At 38.6% G+C, this 13,054-nt stretch overlaps 1 long non-coding RNA gene across 1 annotated transcript in view; it reads left to right on the top strand.

Moving 5' to 3' along the window:
* Window positions 1-11,532, top strand: part of LOC127964514 (uncharacterized) — a 116,394-nt gene extending 104,862 nt beyond the window's left edge. The window contains exons 5-6 of the long non-coding RNA XR_008155059.1: window positions 7,005-7,332; window positions 7,431-11,532. This is a non-coding gene — a long non-coding RNA (uncharacterized LOC127964514). The remainder of the gene's footprint in view (window positions 1-7,004; window positions 7,333-7,430) is intronic.
* Window positions 11,533-13,054: the final 1,522 nt, after the last annotated feature.

Below are 13,054 nucleotides of genomic sequence, written 5' to 3'. Positions count from 1 at the left end.
AGACAACATTTTCAGCATTGATTTTGAATTGACCAAATTGTGCTTTCTGAAGGATCATGCGACACTGAAGATCGCAGTAATTCAGCTTTGCCATCACATTGTAGGAATAAATTATGTTTTAAATCATATATTAAAATAGAAAACATTTTAAACTGCAATAATATTTCACAATATTGCAGTTTTGACTTAATAAGAAAGTTATTTTTATAATAATACATGCATATACAGCCTAGACCTATATTTTTCATATATACATATAGTGTGTGTGTGTGTGTGTGTGTTAAAAAAAAAATATAGGTTTGGGATAGGAATATAATTTGGAAATTGCACCACAGTACATCTATATTTAAATGTTTTATTGGTGCCCTCTCAAAATAAGGCGTCTCTGCCTACAGTAAAACCTTGTGACTTTATCATGACTTCACTCCTCCAAAGCTGAAACAACTGTCTCAGATAAAATCTGCTGACAGGATGTTGCATAATGCCATGTGTGAAAGGGCTAGAATCGAGCTGAGAATGATTTAGGTAAGGCAGTTCTGGTGGTCTGTCTCACTTTCATGAAAGTGTTCATTAGTCTTGAGAGAGGCTTTCTTCTCCTGTCCTCCTTCAGGTGAGACATCTGTTATTTAAAAAGAGCAGCGTTTGAAGAGCAACGAGAGGGGAGGAATTGTTATTCCATATTGTTGAGCCACTGACAGAGAGAGCACAGTGTTTTAAAGTACAAGCGCTGAATGATAATGACAGAGGGAGATACTGAAGGCATTTGATGTGACACGTTCACCAGAGAGATTCAACAAAGGCAGTCAACTGCATTGACGAACCATATTACAGGTCAGTTTACCACACGCACACACTAACGTTCACTAAAATCAGACAGCTACATTTATGCAGAAAGCTGCACTTTCTAGTTATGAGAACCTTAAAATAGCATGCTGGTTTCACAGCTATTCTCCAGTGAGCAGAACAGAAAAAATATAGTATTTTTATATATTTTAGTAGAATCCAGCTGTTTGAAATGGAATAGTAGTTAACTTATGATTATATACTGTACAGTATAATGACTACTATTTTTTTTTTAACTAAAATAGAGACATGAATTTGCAACAAGAACTATAGTATGCTACATTGTTGTCACATGACCACACTTTGATTTAACAAATCCCTTAGCAAGTGTCTAGTTATCGTCTTGGTTTAAATATGATTAATTTGCATCCAGTTTTGTTCAATCATTTTTGACACTCAAATAATCAAATTTCCAGTCAAGAAGTAATGTTTAATCAAGTAATCAAGCAATGTTTTTTCATCTGGACATTCGATTTGCATACTGTGCAGTATATACAGCATATAATTAATATGATGAAGATAAATTCTGCGTGCGAGAGAAAATACATGAACAGAACAGAAACAATGGTGAAAAGCAACCCCCACTGGTAAAGTCGCCTGAGCAATTGAATGACAGATGTGAGGTAAAGATGGGCTGTGCTCATTCTAAGTGATGGGAAGATCACAGTGAAACAAGCCAGGTGTTGTCATTGCATATAACAACACATAAAAACACGTTTTCCAGCACCGGTGCCACAATCCTGTCTGACAGCTGCATTGCTTATAATCTGTGCATTTAATAACACACTCCCACTTACACATGCATATGCATGTAAATTTTTGCTTGGGATGGAAGATTTAAGGAGACCTGGAATATGTGTAGGTGGGTCTTGACCAGTAAATGCTGATACTGAGTAACTATAGTACAGTATACAGCTCAGAAAAAAAATTCACTTATTTACACCTAAAGGTTGCATATCTAAAGTGTACTTACCACACACAGTATTGGTATTGAAACACTTGAATCCTAAATTCACCTAAAATTTTAAGACTATTATTTTGCTGCTTTGCAAGCACTGATGTTTCAAAATGCAAATCTATTTTTCTATTATATTATATTATATTATATTATATTATATTATATTATATTATATTATATTATATTATATTATATTATATTATATTATATTATGTGTGCATATAATTAAGCATTATTACGCAAACAACAGCACTATTGTTATGAATATTCATGACTGCAAGCTCTTCAGCAGTTCAATAAACCAATCAGAGGTGGCAACTGCACCCAGTCTCCTCAGACATTAATATTAACTTAACTCTAATAATATCATATAAACTTTTTTTTCATTGATTTACCCATTAATGTGCATAATTTGGATGCCCTATGGTGCAAAATATGTATTTCTATTTCACACACTCAGTGAAAGTGTGTGAGTTGTAATCACTGTGCAAATTGTAGTGGAGGCTGATCGTATAAATGGTTTTATTACTAAAATGCAACATCCAAAACATGGCAGAAAAAGGCACAAGAGATCAAAAATGTTCTTATTATGTCAAGTCTGCTTTATTGTCAATGTACAGCACATACATACAGAGACTATGGGGAGATATACTGTAGTACCCACCTTTCGCAGATAAAGCGTAACATCAACTTCATGTGTGCCTAATCAACCACTTTATACAGTATGTCTCTAAATTTTTGGCCAATTGCTGGAGTTGTACAACAGTCAAATCACTGTTTGATGATATGGTACAAATGAATGGGAAGAGTTGTAAACTGAATCCTTCCAGTTTCAAAATTAAAAATTGCGAATTCTCTTGTAAATTTTGGTGTAAAATTTGGTGCAAAAATAGGTCACGTTACAGTATGTCCCGCTGTGATCATGAAACAGGAATAATTTCTCAACTTCCCTAAGCAGGGGTCTGTGTTCACCAAGGCCTCATTGATCCAGCTCTCCTCCGCCGCTCTCTCTCTCTCTCTCTCTTTCTCTCTCTCTCTCTCTCTCTTCTTCTCCTTCTCGCCCCTTCTCCTCTTGGTTGGCTGTGAACTCCAGCTGATTAGCACTGACGGGTCCTGGCATCTCTCCTGGGAACCAGAGCAGTCTCATGACTGCCTTTAGATAGAATGATCTAATGGGGTCACACTTTAAGTCAAGAGTCTATTAATAAGAATCAATAAATATGCCATAAGAGATGCAGAAGATGACAGCAGACACCGGAGCATTGTAATGAAGGCAGGAATGGCACGAAGCTGCAGGGTCTTGGCAAGCTAACAAAGTGCCCAGAAATGTATTCCGCATCACAAGGGTGTGTGTGCGTCCCTCTGCACATGTTCCTTTGGCCACACGTCATAGAGCACATCCTGAGTTCCTGCACCGCTCACATCTGAGCGTGTGGCATTCCTGCGTGTCGACCCAGACTTGTTTGTGAAAACTTCAAGGTCTCTACTGCATGTAGCCTCTGCTGATGAGGTACTTGTTAACTTGGTGTCCCTGATGGCTATTTAGGTCAGGTTTTCTAACATGTCATTAGCAGATTTATACTCACTGTTAATGTAATACGTCCAATAAACTTGGAAGTTGGAAAGCTGCACTTAGGAACCCATTAAGCAGCTTGATGAGCAGAGCTTTCTTCCCATGTTAATGTATTTCCTCTTGAAAAAGGGATACATTGATGTACTGGAGGGCTTGTCATTTATTTAAAATTTGTCAATAGCCTGTATTAAATTAATTTATATATGTAAAGAGCATTTGACTTGACAGCATGTATTTCTTTATTTATTATTATTATTATTTTGACCAATAGCGAGAAGACAGTAATACTTTCACATTATGGCTGATAATCAATAAATGGCCAATAATAAAATTTAGTTTGAATACATTTTTTCATTTTAAATGCTACAATTGAATTTAAGCACCATGTTATGATGTACAGTATGAAAAATGTATATTTTAGGATTAGCTAAATATTACATGTAGCAAAGTTATTAAATTATCACTGAATATTAGATGACTAAAAAGGTAATCTATCTGTAAATAGAGGGGAAATGAGCATGTACAATTAAAAATCCAGTATCAACTGACACTGATCGCTGATATTGTGTAATAACCAATATATATTTTATATCCCTAACAACGATGTGCATACGCCTGTAAGAGCAGGAGTCATCAGCGTTTGTGGTCTGTTTTCCATCTAGCTAAAGCACACTCGCAATGGCACTCGCAATGACAAGGTCATGGGTTTGATTGCCAGGAACATGAACTGATAAAATGTATATCTTAAATGCAACATAAGTCGCTTTGGATAAAAGCATCTGCCAAATGTGTAAATGTAGATGACCTCAAAGGTAACCGACGTAGATTAAGAGCCACAAAATGGGCTCTTTAAATAGACTTAGGCTACATGATCTGTGGTTTAAGTGGATGTCATCGTGCCCTGGTGAAAAAAAAAAAAAAAAAAAGAGTAACTCTTGAAGATCATTGAATAAATGAGATGTATCATGTAGGAAATATTTCAAGGCTGGACTGTAAGTGCTAGTCAAGAGATGATGCTAATATAATGAAGACATCCTCTCAGACAGACTGTTGTGTTATACTTCGCTGGTTACTGAGGGTGTCTCTTAATTTGGGGTTTCAGTGGGACAGTGAAATAAATCAGGCCCAGCTGATGTGTGTTTTCCCCACGCCCCAGGGAGTCTGGGTAATTGAGCATGTTCACTGCAGCAATATAAAGGCTTTTTAACAAGGTGATAAAACTATCGGTGCTGCTGTATTCTGAGCTCGGTGGGAAGTGTGGGCCTAGTCAAATGGAGCTCTTAAAATATGCGTCCAAAAAATGTATTAGAGGTTCTGTTACTGATCAAAAAATAGGGTCATACAATCAAAATAAGTCAAGACATTCCTGTAAATGGGGGAAAACAGTGTGTTGCGTGCTGTAAGTGCTGCTGGGAGTGACTGTGGGAGCGTGGGGTGTCCCATATGTGTGTGTGTGTGTGTGTGAAAGAGAAAGAGAGTGAGTGTGTGGACCACAGGCATGCATGCTGTGTTGAGTCAGTTGAGTTGCCATACATTGGGAATTCGGCTAGCCGGAGCATGCTCTGATGTGAAGCATATGATATTACTTTGGTAGGCATGAAAGCAATCTTTTTAATATCAGACACTTTGCTGGATGGAATGTCAGGGTCATTGAAGGTGAGGGCCAGCCTAGCGGTAGAGAAAAAAGAAAAAAAAAACTATAAAATATGAATAGTGCCTGCCCATTTCTTATAATGGCCACATTAAAGCTTGTGGTCAGTTATTACAAATGCCATATAAAAGGTTGTGAAACTTAAATGTGTGTATAATTACAGTAGCGCCATAGAAAAGCAGTTAGAGTATACTTACCCTGTGTATGCTGATCTGTGTCAAGAGTTGCTTTTGGTTTTGCAATGACTGAAGTGAATTGCACAGTGTTGTGCTGCTTTTACAATTGAGAATGCCTTCTACATTCCAGTTTAAAAATTTTGTATTTGATTTAGGATTAAAAAAAAATGGATGCAGAATGAAACTATTTACTGATTACACTAAGTTTAATGAAAGTTAAAGTGACTCGTACATGAATTGAACTTTGCATGTTGGCTTGGCAAAACCTTTGAAGGTTTTGAAAATAAGTTTTAAAAGGCCAGAAATTTGAAAGTGGATGGATTGATGTTTGAAATGCCACCTACAGAAATTTGTATTTAACTTTAAATACAATTATTGTATTATATTATATTACTTCATAATTTAATAAAATAATCTTTCATGGACCAGGGTGGAAAAACTGTTAATTTCCCAAAATGCATTAGCTGTGTTGAATATCTTTTGTGTGGAAAAATTAGGCAACAAACATTGCAGGGATACCATGGACACTTACATTCATATAATAGTCGATCAAATTTATGAATTCAGCTTTGAAAATTGGCTTAGCCAAACCTTGTTTGAAGGTTTTCCAAAGGAAGGGTTATGTGGCGCCTTCATAAATTTGTATGTAGCTTATGCGTTCCATCATATTTAATAAAATAACTTGCATGGACCAGGGTGGATCAGCCATGTTCAGCCATGTGTAATTCAGAAAATTCCTTATCTTATGATTCCAATCAAAATACCAATTCAGCTTCCTGCAGAATATGGCCAATTCATCCATGAAAGGGAGCCAATCCTTTAATTCAGAATTCTGCGTAACCCTGTTATCACAGGCAGCCTATTGTAGAACTTCTGACTAATTTTGAAGTGCAAAGCATCTTAAAGGTTGACAGATGGGAAATTCGACGTTGTGTATAATGGCCCACCTGTCTGTCATAACAAAAGTGAGGAAAAACAAGACAACAAACAGTGCAGGGGAACCGTGAAAAAGCTACATTCACATAACAGCCATGTTAATTAACAAGCCTATCATAGGTGCTAGATAAACAGAAACAGGTTTGTATCGGGCAATGGGTAGCTATAATGTGTACATGTTATTGCGGAGCTCCAGTGCAATGTGTGCAAAAGATATGCCCTCTCCATAGCTCTGTTGCTCTGTTCTGCTGCGCGCACTTGTACCCATGTTCTGATGTGATGAAAATTCATGATGCGTGCATGTTAACTACATTACAGAGTCTCTCGAGTTCCTTGACATGAATAAAAAAAAGGCTTCATCTTGATGCCTAATTATTTTTGGACTTGACAGCCTTGTAGCGGCCAACGCATCGTAGGTCACAATGGTTTCATTGGTTTCCTGAAAAGTTGCGCAGCGGTAAGCAAACCCATAATTGCCACCCATAATGAGGACTTTCCTGGTACACGATGGCCTATAGAACCTCTAGTGTACTCATGCCTCTATGTTTTTCTAAATTCCAAACATTTCTGTCTTGCTTTGAGACGATCAAGCCCCAGCTGTTGTTTGTTGGATGTATCAAAGGGCTATAAAGCCAGAGTTTATATATAGGGCGTTACCAAAAAAAAAAAAAATCCTATCACTTTTGATTATCTCTCTATGTGCGACTGCTCTCTTAGGTTTATGATAATGACGTATAAAAATATTCTCTACCACAGTACCTTCTGAATATAAGCACACGCTAGTAACTGATCTGGCAGAGCACAGATTCATGATGGAAATAGCTTCTACTGGTGAATGTGGTGGTTTTAATTGTGAATGTTTTTTAGTTTTTTTTACAGAGGCGGAATGCAGAGTTAGGACTATGACGGACGCCTGTGGGCATTCAATCACAGAAGATGAGGTTTCCCAGCACAGCCAGCTCAGCAAGGCCCATGTCAGTCACATAGCTAATGACCGTTTCAGTGACGGCTTCCTATCAACGTAATAAGAAGCACCTGTTAGCGGTGGAGCCCAAACTTGGAAATGGGTGTAATCAACCCCGGGGGACTGATTGAATCCTTCCTTCTGACGGTGGAGACGCGCTTCAGCGCAGGGCCACTGGAAAAGGATCTTCCCGGATTACTCGAGGACGGACACGCCGGATGAGCCTTATTGGTTTGTGATTGTTCCACATTAACCCTCTGATTGTTCAAGAAGATATTATTAAAGGCTTCCAGAGAGAAAAATTGCAATGTTAATCATCTCTCTTTCAGCATGCCGACTGTAAACGTGACGCAAGGGAAGCCTGCGGAAGTCTCCGTGGATGGCTCCTGGTCGATTAAGGCCATTGTGTGATTTCATGTCTTCCTAAGCACAATGAGCAATGAGATTAGGTTCAATTTGGACCTGCACTTGGATTTCCCCACCTCCGTCAAGGCCCGAGCCCCCGCCATGTCAGCCTGGGCCCACTGGGAAATCAGTGATCTCCAGACAGGTCACCGCTGGCCCATGTATATATTCATGGGCTTAATCTCGCATCATTTCTATGGCATGAGGAAAAGAAATGCATTCAATTTACACTCTCTCCATTCGCCTCATACAGTACACACAGGGGAGGCATCCATATGTGTGTCTAACATGCTAAGGATTCATTCGGTTAGCGCAAAACGTTTTGCAAGGCAGAATCCAATTCGTGAAATTCAGCCTGTATGCTTTAACTCAGAGCGGAGCCTCAGTGGGAGACTGCTGGTTGGAGTGGAAGGCTTCAAGTTGTCTCCGGCAGATGCTGAGTGTGTATTAAACAGATTAATTATTAAAACATGCTTGACAGATGAAAAGTGGGACCTCGGGCTAAAGAGAGAATGTTTATTCTTCTGCCATATACTGTAGTCATTTGGCTACCGTTCACAAGTTATTGGGCACCTTGTTGAGGATTTGAGGGCTCGGTGTCATATGTGCGACGCACAAACTGTTTGGGGTTGTCCAGACCGGCACAGCTCTGATGGAAAGTATGAGGCCCTTTATGGACCTGATTTACTGATTCAAAGTGTCTGTCTGTGGGTATTGCATCTTGACGTGGTGACGGGATACTACAGCAATATATAGATTGTTTAAATTATTTCCACTATAAATCTGTTAATGATTTACATTTATGCATTTAGTAGATGCTTTTATGTGACATACTTTGCATTTTACATTGCACATGCATTTTACCTCTTATATTTACTTATATGCATTTTTTTTAATCTAGCCAAAATATCTATAAGAAGATATTGTAAAGAATGATGAAGAGCAGTTTATGTCCATGGATGGATAGATAAAGACATTTTTCATTTAATAACATCTTTTGTGTTCCAGAGCTGAAAAAGGTATACAGATTTCGAGTAAAAGATGAGAAAATGTTCTCTTTTTGATGAATTCCCTTTAAGATGGAAGAGTGTAGTTTTGGAATGAAATATGTTTTTGTTGCTGCTGATCTGCCACACTACTGCAGGAAAATAAGCGGGAACCGGAGGGAAAACAACCTCTTTTGTTGGTCTTCATGATAAATTTTGCATGCATATTAACCAGCAGGGATGGCTGCCAACGTGCTAAACAGTGGTGATTGCGATTTCTGTTTTATAGAGAAAAAGGGGAGATGTGTTGCAAGTGGCTCTCTCTGTTGTGTTTCAAGGCCAAACCGAGCTGCATCTGGCAGCGGGTCTGAATGCCACCTGCTCCAACAAGTCCCTGAGCCTTTCCTCCAAAACATGTGACCATGCAAATTGGGAACAAATTATTCTGTCCGAGAACGGAGCATTTGCTGCAGCAAAAAACGATCAAGAAAGGGCCCTTCTCCCATTAGACAGCGAAGACATGCGGTGGCAGCCACCGGTTACCTGGCCTCCCTGTTGACAGGGCTGTTGCTGATAGCCCCCAGCCCCCCTGGACCCTAGGGAATGGGCCTCAGATGCAGATGATCACTATTAGGAGCCGGACAGGCCTCCCCTCAGAGCGATTAGCATTCCCCTGGCGTGACCTACAGGTGTAGCCCAGATTAAGTGAATAAATTCATCGCCCTGAGGATCACTGGGCCTGACCCCTGCTGCTGGCGCCTGAATTAGAATGTGTTTGGAGCTCGCGGGCACGGAGATGATTGCAAGCTAAACATGGACGGCGACAAAAAGAGGGGGAAGGAATGATGTCAATGGCGAAGGTTTATTTGCAAAACAAACTAACTGTTCTATTAGATTTCTCACCCATCCAAGTAAGAATTGACTACATCTTTTATTTTGCCAGTGCGTTTGAGTCTGCATAGGGAAGGGGGGGTTTCGAGTAATTCAGGCTCATGTTTTGTTTCCTGTAATTTAATCTGAAACTAGCTTGTTTTTCTTTCCCCATCGGACTTGCCTGTTCTGTTGACATTTTTCCTGTTATTTGTATACTGCAAAGTGGTCCATTTTTCCCCCATCAAAACCGCTTTTCTCAGTATGTGTCAGGATGTCTTTTGAATTTACCTTCAGCTCCTGACAGACTTTAGAACGGGGCGCGTGTACACAGACGAGGGGAAGATTCCTTTGTGCCCTGAGCATTTTCGTGAAGGCAGAGCCTGGCTCAAAGGCTGTCAACACAAACACTGCTGGTTTGCTCTCAGTTGCACTCCCTGTAAAGGTTGAGCAGTTGAAACACACATGGGTTAACACCATGCTCATTATGTACTTTTTCATCTCAGTGTTTACCTTATTGAAAGGAAAATAGCCAAGGAAAAGAAACCATCACTGTGTTCCCAAAGCAGTGGTATAGGGTTGATGTGTATCACAATACAGCAGTTCATGGTTTATGAAAGATTTCAATAGCACAGCAAATAACTAATATGCTAACAATGTTCTATATAATTAATATATAATACCAAAAAAGGCTTCATTAATCAAACAGTCCTAAAGAAAAATGTCACTGTTTCCACAAATGTATTAATAAATATTCAACAATTTATTATTAATTCTGAAGGATAATTTGGCACTGAAGCCTGGATTAATGGCTCCAATAAACTGTAATAATATTTCACAATGATTATTACTGTATTTTTGATAGACTAAATGCAGTCAAACATAAGAGACGACATATAAGATATTAAACCATCTTACTGACCCCAAACTTTTGAACCACATTTCTCACAATATACACTAATTTTCCTCTTGCTCTCAGATATTAGACAATCCACATTCTGGCTCTCAACATGCAATGTTGCCTTAATAGAGACCAGAACTGACCTTAGCTATTTACCAAAAGACTTGGCCTGAATCTTCATAGCAATTTGCCAGGGCATACTTTTATTTCTGTGGTCTGTTGAATGCTGTCACTATCAATTACAGTACCCCTGTATTCATTACACCAATAATGAACCCATTTATATAATCTTTTTCCTGCAGTGATTCATACTCTTACATGGACAAAGTGATTGTTAGTGGAAAAAATTGTGTTAGGAACCCATATATCCCAAGTCCAGGATTGCCATAGGGGTCGGTTGATGGAACGAACATGGGAAAGAGATATTTAACTCAACAGGTATCACTGTGAGTATGGCATACTTTTTTTTACCAGTTTGCACTTATTTATAATGGCAGAACTGACTCTTACTACTCTTTTGCATAGAAGACAGTGATTGCTTTGCATCTCAAAGACATCAAACCACTAACCATCTCTGGCACCCCATAGACAGTCTGTGTTTGCGGTTGTTGTTTTTAACGTGTGAGTTGATATCTGTGTGCTCTATGCAGAGCAGATGCAGTGGAGGGAGAGATCTTTCAAACCGCAGCTATGCTCTCGTTGTCTTGCATCATGTAACTGCATATTTTGGTGGAGGCCCTCGTAAGAGCAGCTATAAATGAGGGTTAAATGCTGAGTTCACCCCGATCTCCTCTGCACTTTCTCTGGACACCACATGGTGACCACAATTGCAAACTGTGTTGTGAAGTCTATGAAAGGAAGTGGGTTATATTTTGTTCTGTTTTCTTCCTGAACTGTCATATTTTATAATTCAAAAGCCAGAGAGATATCTTTGGCCAGAAGGGTTCCAATTCATGAGTTGAAATTTGAATTGAATTGGCTCTGCCCCACAGGAAGTTGAAAAAGTTGATAGGAAGAGAAATTTGAGTTGTAATTCAGAGACATTCACCACAGGCAATGCATACTGGGAAGTTAAGTGTTCTTCCATCCCGGTCCACAACAGTTAATCTATGAAATGTGTTTTCATCCAATTTAAATAAATGTTTAAATCATTCCTTTCATCCCATAAGTAAATACTTGCTTTTATTGTTGTGATTATGATTATTTTAATTCCTGTTATGTAAAGTGGTTTGAAGTACCATTGTGTATGAAATGTGCTATATAAATAAACCTGCCTATCTAGCAGTCTGTTTGCAAGGCCTATTAAACCTTCATGCATGGCTTTTTACATTTGTGACATAAATTAAATTGAGACATATATCATCTGAAAGGTAAGCTTACCATTGATGTATGGTTTGTTATGATAGGACAATGTTTAGCTGAGATATTCGGCTATTTGAAAATCTGATGGTAAAGAAAATAATAATAATCTAAATATTGAGAAAACCGCCTTTAAAGTTGTTCAAATGAAGATCTTAGCGATGTATATTACTAATCAAAAATTAAGTTTTGATATATTTACCGTATTTACAAAATATCTTCATGGAACAGGATCTTTACTTAATGTCCTAATGATTTTTGGCATAATAGAAAAATGGATAACTTTTTGACCCATATAATGTCTTGTTGGCTATTGCTATAAATATTTCTGTGCTATTTATGACTGGTTTTGTGGTCCAGGGTCACATTTCATTTTAAATTACAAATTTAGTTTTGACAAACATTGTTTTCTAGTTATATGAATTTCTTTGAATGTTTAGTTCATCTTAATTCTTCTGTGCATTAATTCCATACATACATTTTCAATTTTAATTCTGCATCCCGTTTGCTATCTTTAGTTTTAAATTCAATCCAAGTTTTAGAATCATAAATTACTTCGCTTCAAATTCAAAGCCAGAATCTTCCGTTTTGCTAGAGTCAGCCAATTCTTTTTACATACTCTTATCATTAATTGCATTGAGCCTGAGAAATGAGACATTTAAAATATCATTTAACCCATATCATTCTACATTAGCCTGTATTAAGCACCCTCTTATTCCCTGTTGGTTTTTTGGTCTCCGAACAGTAAACTTTGGGTCTTAGACTCGTCTGGTCCTCCTCTTCATATGCAGTATTAATTAAGTAATGATATAGTGGTGTGCTGGATATTATGTCACCAGAGGTGCATTAATTTCAATAGAACGGGGTGGATTAGAGCAGGTCTTGCCTGCACGATGAGAAACTGTTGAGAGCTCAACTGGCCAAAGATGAACATAAGGTCCATTTGCATAAAGGTCAGACCATTTGTGTGTAGGTTTCCCATCCATATTTTACCAACCATCTTCACCAAGTTTTACATACAACTCAAATTACGCAACAAGAACAAACTGGTGGAAGATGAGATATTAAAAAAGATAGAGCCTGATCGTGAGACATATTCCGGACCCTTTATCTGTCTACTTCTTCAGCTCTTGTTGTTATCAAATGATACAGTTGCTCAAGCACAGCGTTTGAATCCTAAGGACCTTAGGGAGCGGATTTGTCTCTCACAAACCCCCTTCTAAGGGGGATTAAGGGGATTAGACACCAGAAAATGACCAAGCGCAAACTCCCCGAGCAGCCTGGGCCTTCCCAGCGCCCCCTGTCCAGGGATGGACCTGAGGCTGGTTTACAAAGTTGCTCTCAAAGGCCCTTCTTATCATGACAAAGGGCCCAACAATTCACCGATCCGCCAGAATGGCAGACAATGAACTTGCTGCGGTCCACCCAGCTC

This window comes from Carassius gibelio, chromosome B9 (genome assembly GCF_023724105.1).
Source record: "Carassius gibelio isolate Cgi1373 ecotype wild population from Czech Republic chromosome B9, carGib1.2-hapl.c, whole genome shotgun sequence".
Classification (NCBI taxonomy): Eukaryota; Metazoa; Chordata; class Actinopteri; order Cypriniformes; family Cyprinidae; genus Carassius; species Carassius gibelio.
The sequence above is the reverse complement of the archived record's forward strand: the minus strand, read 5'-3'. Positions and strand labels throughout refer to the sequence as shown.